Consider the following 7,908-nt stretch of genomic DNA (forward strand, 5'->3'; position numbering starts at 1 on the left):
CATTATAAAGTTTACAGCCAGTGGTGGAGAGAGTTACCATTTCATTGAAATATAATTACACAAATAATTGACTTGAATTGTTATGAATGCTATAAAGAGAAGTACAGTGTATTTGAAGAGCATGCATTCAAGGACCTAATCTAGTTTTTTGGCAGGCAGTTAAGGGAGGCATCCACGAGGAATTAATGTTTAAACTGAGACCTGATGAATGAGTGGGTCTATACAGTTTTTTAGGTAGGGGACGTCACATGATCAGATTTGCAGGACTGATTATGGGAAAGCCACTTAACAGTAGGTGACAATGAAGGAGGGAGGCAAAAAAGTCTTCCCTGAGAATCGCAAACCACAAGCTCAACCCTCAGACAAGTTTGGAACCAGAATCCACATGCCTGTGTAGCACAAGACAACCTCACATCTAAATATCATTCAAAGTGGTTCTGAGTTGGTCTCAGGCATTTAGTAGTAAAAGCAAACTTCCTGGAGAAAAATATTCAAGCAAGTTTCAAAAAGTTTTCACATATAAGGTATCAACAAACATGAACTCACCATCAAAACACAAGGAAACAAGCTACCATGAGCAAGCATTAGCAAAAACAGCAAAATATAGAATCAGAACTACAAAGACTGCAGATATTAGATTATCAGATTCAGAATATAAAATAAGTTTATATGTTTAAAGAAATAAGAATATCAAAAGTATGATTAAGGGGCAAAATATTTTAAAATTGATCAAATAGATCTGAAAAAGAACCACATAGAACTACTAAAATTTATATATGTATGTAGATAGTATTAATCTTTTATCCCTTAAATGTATTACACACATTTTCTTCTAGGTTTGTTGCTTCTGTTTAACTTAATTTGCAGCGGTTCTTGTCACTCCTAAATTTTTTGTTCTTTCAAGGTCAAATCTGTACATTTGCCTTCATGGCTTTTGCAGTTTGTGTCTTTCTTAGGAAGGCTTTTCCTATTCCAAAATTATTTTAAAAACCCTAGTTTTTTAATACTTCTTAATTTATTTTAAGGTAGGAGTCTAATATTATTTTTAATAGATTATAATTGGAAATTCCAACACTTTATTGAATAGACATTTATTTCTCTATAATTTGAAATATTACTGATAAACTAATTTCTTGTTATAATAGATGAGAATTTATTTTGTTACAATTTCAGACCTCACTTACTCCTCTCCACTACCCTCTCAATTTTTGGTTAAATCATTAATCTCTATTTATATAAAGAAAAAGTGTGCAAATATTATGCACTGTTGAGCAGGTAATTCCTACGATTATGTTTCCTTTCTTGAACAACTTTTTAGTTTCCAGGAGTTAACAATTACCTTGTTATTTTCAGTTGCAGTTTGCTATGAATCTATTCAAATACTTGATTGGGTTTGTCAAATACCTATTATTATTATTGTCCAAACACTAAAATATAGCAAATAATCTTTCTGCTCCATTTTTTCCCCCTGATAATCTCCCTTTCAGAACTCTCTAGTTCTCCTGTTCTAGTCTGGGTTGATTACTTTCTAGGCCTACTGTCAAAATGAAATTCCCTTCACTGCTTTCTTGCACTGGATCCTTCAAATGTCAGGATGTGGAAATGATTCCTCTTTAGAGAAGAAGCCTCCAGTCTCCTGCCTAGGGGTCATATACCTGAGGGCTATTTAAAGTGGATTCTTTCTGGGAATAGATCTGAGAAAGAAGCCTGGGAGTCCCACTCACTGTTCATTACTCAAACTTTCCCATAATCAGCATGTTCCAGCCTCATGCCATAAGTCCAACCCCAACTCACCCCTGTAGGTCTTGTGTCCTGAGTCTGTCTGAGGTCTCCCTGGCTCATTATCTCCAGGAAACACACTTCCTGACTCCTATGGAGGGCAACTCTCTGACTTCCAGGGATGGGGAAGAGGCCCTTTGGCTCCGACGGCTCCATACAAACTTCCACCAGTCCCTCCACCTCATTCCCCTTCAGTGGCCTCACCCCGGTACCACCTCAAGTCCTGGGTACTTTATGGGCTCTCATATAGGAGGCTCCCTAGTTCCAAACCGTATTTCCCTCTACTCATTTTCCACCTTGCCTTGCAAAAAAAAAATTTCTGAAATTTCTCATTTGCTAACGTCTCCTTTTCAGTTATCTCTGTGGATTTGTACTCTCTCCACCCCCTCACTTTGCCCTACCCCTCTCCATTTAGTGACGTTTCAGTAGGAGGAGAACACTTGGCCATGTTGAACTGGAAATCTCTTAACATCATAGTGCCACCTTTACAGACATACACGGCACTAGTACGTATTTATAGCACTATGAGGTATGTAAGCCACCCCCCAAGCAAATAACTACTGATCTGCTTTCCGTCACTATAGATTTGTTTGAATTTTCTAGAGTCTTATATAAATGGAATCATACATATGTATTCTTATTTGTTTGGATTCATCTCCAAACATATTTGAACTCCATTCAGTTTTTAAATATCAGTGTTATTGAGGCATAATTTACATACAAAGTCACCAATTTTAAATATAGAATTTGATGAGGTTTGATATATGAATATAATCATGTAACCAACACTACAGTCAAGATAGAAAACATGTTAAAATGAATATCTTAAATTTAACCTGTCTACAGCCATGCTGCCCTGAAGAAGCCTGATCCCATTTGATCTCGGAAGCTAAGCAGGGTCGGGCATAGTTAGTACTTGAATGGGAGACTACCTAGGAAGACCAGGTGTTGTAGGCCTAAAAAGTAAGGAATTGTAAGCTGTGAGGTTCTTGCAATCTGTGAGGTCAACCAAGGGTTGCCTCGCCTAAAAAAATAATTAATAAATAAATAAATAAATAAATTGAATTTAAGCAGAGATTTAAGGGAAGCACAAAGTTTATAAGTTTCAGAGAAAGTTATGTGCTGTACGCATGGAATATTCAGACATCACCCCATTTGCACACAAAAATCAATACCATTTTACCTCCTTTTTAAACTTACAAAGCTGTGAGAACTCTCTTGATTATTCTATAAAGTGCTATAAATGCTCCCTACAGGGAGCATTTGTGGTTGTTTATTACTTTTCTTATAAATACCTCTTTGATGCTTTGGGAAATAATTTCAAAGATGAAGTAACACGAAAAGATTTGTGAGAGAGATTCAAACCTGAACTACGTTTGCATGCTGTTTATACTTTGATTCATTCACTACAGTGATTCCTTTGTTCCCAACCAATCTAGTCACCTACTGTGGAAAGTGTTTCACAGCCCCAAAGTTTCTGTCATCCATGTCGTCTCAGGCCTCTTCCTTCCCATCTTGTTTCCAGCCTTCAGTCTCTCCCCTTCCCATTCCTGCCTAAACATCGCTGTTCCCTTAATCTTTCTGAAGTCTTGCTTTTGGCATGCTGGGAAACCTTCCATAGCTTCTGGTGCTCACAGGATAAAGTCTGAGCTCCATAATGTCACCACCTTCGGGTGCTCCACCTGTGTGTATTCATGCTGATAGGCAGCTGGGAGTCTTCTCAAGAGGGACACGAGGCTGAGCCTGGTTGTTGTGCAGGAAGGGCTGTTTTATCTGCCCCACCCAGCACAACAGGTGGAGTGGCCTGGGTCTAGAAAAAAAGGTGTTAGGACTATATTTGTTGCAAAGGGATAAAAAATTTACATCCTCAGCTTTATGTAGAAAGCCTTGTAAGGCCCTTTAATTGGTTATTGTTAAGAAATTTCAGTGATTTATGTGAACTTAGGGATTCAGATGCTACAACAACTTAGAGGTTTTATGCTGCATTTTGTGTACTTTATTTGCCAAATACACAGCATAATTTGCCTGGGTTATTTTCTGAAAAGAATCACCGTTTATTCATTTATCCAAACATTTACTATATATCTGTTGAGCATCCATTACATGTCAGACTCTGTGCTGGGTACTGGTGGTATATTGGTAAAGCAGAGAGATATTGTCTACACTCTTACAGAGCTAACAGATTAGCTGCATGAGTCATTACAAGGGTAAAGAGAGCTATAAATAGGAGGTGAAGTGCATTCTGGGAGCTGTGGTGGACACTATGCCCTGCCCACATCCCCTCAGCACTCTCAAGGGAGCCGAGGGCTCTTCCTATAGGAGACTCTCAGCCTGAGTGAGGACTTCTCTGGCCCGCAGAGGGCAGGAACATGCTCAGCCCCTGCAGGATGCAAGCGAGAAGTCCAAGGGAGTCAGTGTCCTAGGGAGCAGTCCTTGGCCAAGGGCCAATGAAAATCTAGTACTGAGTACCACTTTCTTCACCCTCTGGGTGGGACAATTCTGAGGGTGTTCAATGCTGTCTTAGTCTGGGGTGCTATAACAAAATGCCATAGACTAGGTGGCTTAAACAATAGAAATTTATTTTTTCAGTTCTGGAGGCTGGACAGCTGAGATCAGGGTGCCAGCATAGATGATTGGTTTCTGGTGAAATCTCTCTTCCTGGCTGTGGGCAGCTGCCATACCCCTGTGTGCTTACATGACTTCTTCTTTGTGTGCTTTCTCGGAGAGAGAGAGAGAGAGAAGGAGAGAGAGAGGGTAGGGGGAGGGGGATCATGTGAGCTCTCTGGTGTCTCTTTTTATGAAGAAACTAATCCTATTGTATCAAGGCCCCATCCTTAGGATCTCATTATAGGCCCTTTTTAATTTTTAATTACTTCCTTATAGGCCTTATCTTCAAATACTATCACTTTGGGGGTTAGGGCTTCTACATATGAATTTTGGGGAGACACGATTCATTTCGTAGCATATATTGTCTCCCCTAGAGTTCTCCGGGGAGACTGAGCTCCAGTTACCCATCTCCCAGTAACCTGTTCATGAATACACTTACTGGCTTCCTTCTCTCCTCATTCCCCCATCTTCCTACCCAAACTTCCTGAGACTACTTCCCAAATAAACTACTTGCTCTCAAATCCCCGTTTTACGGTATGCTTCTGGGGAAATCCAACCAATGACTGCAGCACATAACAGAGGGATCTGACCCAGGCCTGATGGGCCTGGATTTTAGGGAGCCTTACCAGCTGAGTCACAATTTCTTTCCTAAGGTCTTTGTGGGAGGCCATTTAAGATCTTAAGCAAAGGAATGAATTTCTGGCAGAATGTGGAAAAAAGGACTAGAGGAGGTAAAAACTGGATATAGGGCAACTAGGTGGGAAGCTATTTCTTCAGTTAGTGGGGAAAAGATTGTAACCAGTACTAGGAAGAAGATAGAGAAGGTGAAGCCTGACATGGTGTCTAGCCCATAGTAGCTGCTCAACAAACATTTCTGGATGAAAATTAGTGAATGTGTACAACTATCTAATCTCTAGATAGATTGATAGAACTTGAAGATTGCTTAGATCTAGGATTTTAGGAAAAGGAAATAGTTGAGAATAATTCCCAGTCTTCGGGCTTGAACAGCTAAATGGATGCTGGTGCTATGTACTGAATAAGGAACACGGCCTTGAGAAGGTGGGACAAGTTGGAAGGGGTAGGAGTTTGGGGCATGATGTGCCTATGAGACATCTAACTGATGCTGAGTAGGCATCTAGGTATACAGGTCTGGAGCTGGGTCAGAGATGCATGTTTGAGTCACAGCATATATAGATGCTAAGTGAGTGGAGCAAGAAATGTGACCTAGAAGAGCTCCATCCTTTCCTATTTTCTGGCATTCTCACTAAAATATTTTAGGAGGAGTACCAGGGAGAACTAATATTTAATGAGAACCTACTATGTGCCGAGAATCATATCAGGTGTTTATTTCATCTTCAGAACAGCCCTGAGGGGGATGCAATATTATTGCTATTTACAGGGAGGATATTGAGCTGCAGAAAGGTAAGTAACTTGCCTAAGGTCACATAGCTAAGGTAAGCAGCTTCAGAAAAAGTCTGGACTGTCTTACTTCAAATTTCATGTTCTTAAAGAAAATAACCACTGGCAAAGTACATTTCTGTATCCTATGTTTCTCAGTCTCACCAGACTCCACAATGAGCAATTCCTAAAGTCCAGTGCATTCACTAGAAGGACCTTTCAATTTCAATTTCTGAAGACTATTCTCTACGAAGCACCCTCATCAGCTACCCATCCCTTACTTGGACATCACTCTCTCCAAGTGGTCCCCCTGCTGGTGACCCAGTTGGGTCCAGCCCTAACTGAAGTCTCTCAATTTCTGTCTCTGTATTTGCCTTTTCTGGACTTATCATTTAAATGGAATCACATAATGTGGTCTTTTGCAATGGGTTTCTTAGCTAGTGTGCTCATTAGAAGGAAAAATATTTAGTATTTCCACACTATAGAAAGTATAGGGAGTGACCCCACACTTTGTTATTTCTTTTTATTTAAAAATACATTGCAACAACATGGATACCTCGAGATAATTATGCTAAGTGAAATAAGCCAGACAGTAAAAGTTGAAAATTACATGATATCACTTATATGTGGGATATAAACCTAAAAGTAACAAATGAACAGGGCAAACGAACAGAGACTCATGGACATGGACAATAGACTAGTGGTTACGGGGATGCGGCAGGGGGAGAGGTAGACGTAGTAAAAGGGATCAAATATGTGGTGACAGAAAGAAATCTAACTATAGGAGGTGAACACACAGCGTAAATATATATGCCTTAAAAGTGTGCAACTGAAACATTGGATTTCATTAACCAATGTCACCAAAAAAATCAATAAATTAAAAAAAAATACAGCACACTATTGGTGTGGCTAATATTGATATATAATCCTGACAATGTCCCAATTACTTTCCATCTGCAAACAAATACTTTTTTTGTAGGTCTGCATTAAACTTATATGTTTATTGGAAAAAATTGACATTGACGTTATTCAATGTTATGTATTTTCTACTCAAGAACATAGTATTTCCTTTGCAACCCAGTCTGTTAAGTCAAACATTTTGAGAACTTTTCAAAAAATTATTAAAGTTTAAACATATACTATCAATATTGTAGTTAAACTCTTTATTCTTTTTGTGATATTTTTATATGACATATTTTCCCATAGTCTTTTTCTAAGTCATTGTTTCTGATAAACAGAAAAGCTATTGAACTGTGTATAACAATTCTGGATAACAGTATAAAAGTTCTTCAAAAAGTTAAAAATTGAACTACCATACTATCCAACAATCCCATTTCCTGGTATTTATCCAAAAGAAGTGAAATCAGGATCTCTAAGAGATATCTGCACTTCCATGTTCAGTGAAGCATTATTCACGACAACCAAAATATGGAAACAACCTAAACATCCACCAATGGATGAACAGATAAAGAAAACATGGTATATTCATAGTCCAGAATATTATTTAGCCTTTAAGAAATCAAAAAGGGAATCCTACATGTGTGACATTATGCTAAGTGAAACAAGCCAGACACAGAAGGACAAGTACTGCATGACTCCACTTACACGAGGAATCTAAAACAGTCACACACACACAATCAGAGAGCAGGATGGTGGCTGCCAGGGGCTCACGGAAGGTGGAAATGGGGAAGTGCTGTTCAAAGGACATAAAGTCTCGGTTATGCCAAATGCATACATTTTAATTAAATTTTTATTGCGAGGGCAGATCTCATGTTGTATTCTTACCACAGTAAAAAAAAAAAAAAAAAAAAGGCAACTAGAAAACAATGATACAAATATAGCTCTTAAAAGATGGAAGTTAAAATTCATATTGCCTCATTCTCCAGATATGAGGTAGTGTTACTCTATGTGTTCTAATTCTTTTACTATGTTTGTTGGAGGCAGAGTTTCATAGACTACTTCCTGGTGTGGGAGTGAGCATCTTACCTGAATCATAGAAGACTCCAGAGATTGCGCAAGCTGACAACTTGAGCCAGGGAGATAAGGTCATTCTCTTTGCCAGTCACTGCAATCTTGCAAAAGGCAGAGCCCGAGACATGTTTCTTGGAATAGAAACTAGACCAC

The 7,908-nt window shown here is 38.9% G+C and overlaps 1 pseudogene; it reads left to right on the plus strand.

Annotated features, from left to right (window-relative positions):
* The first annotated feature begins 2,617 nt into the window (after positions 1-2,617).
* LOC112474805 lies at positions 2,618-2,736 on the plus strand (annotated as a pseudogene).
* Positions 2,737-7,908: the final 5,172 nt, after the last annotated feature.

This window comes from Pteropus alecto, unplaced genomic scaffold (genome assembly GCF_000325575.1).
Source record: "Pteropus alecto unplaced genomic scaffold, ASM32557v1 scaffold7, whole genome shotgun sequence".
NCBI classification, from domain to species: Eukaryota; Metazoa; Chordata; class Mammalia; order Chiroptera; family Pteropodidae; genus Pteropus; species Pteropus alecto.